A 245-nucleotide genomic window follows, 5' to 3' on the forward strand; every position below is an offset into this window, starting at 1 on the left:
ATAGTCCTTTAATTAATTATGATGAAGGATGGTAAATTCAGTGTTAATGAGATTGTAGTGGAGCTGGGATCCTGTGTCCCACTATGTACAAGCAGGAGCAGCAGATGATGCAGTTCCTCCTTTGCTCATGAATGCCATAGTCCATTGAGTCTGGATTTACAGGACCACCTTCGTTAGCACCATAGGCAGACATGTAGTGGCACTGCCATTCATCACTGAGTGGCTAGCCCATTACTGATATCACC

The sequence above is a fragment of the Penaeus monodon genome, chromosome 31 (genome assembly GCF_015228065.2).
Source record: "Penaeus monodon isolate SGIC_2016 chromosome 31, NSTDA_Pmon_1, whole genome shotgun sequence".
Taxonomy (NCBI): Eukaryota; Metazoa; Arthropoda; class Malacostraca; order Decapoda; family Penaeidae; genus Penaeus; species Penaeus monodon.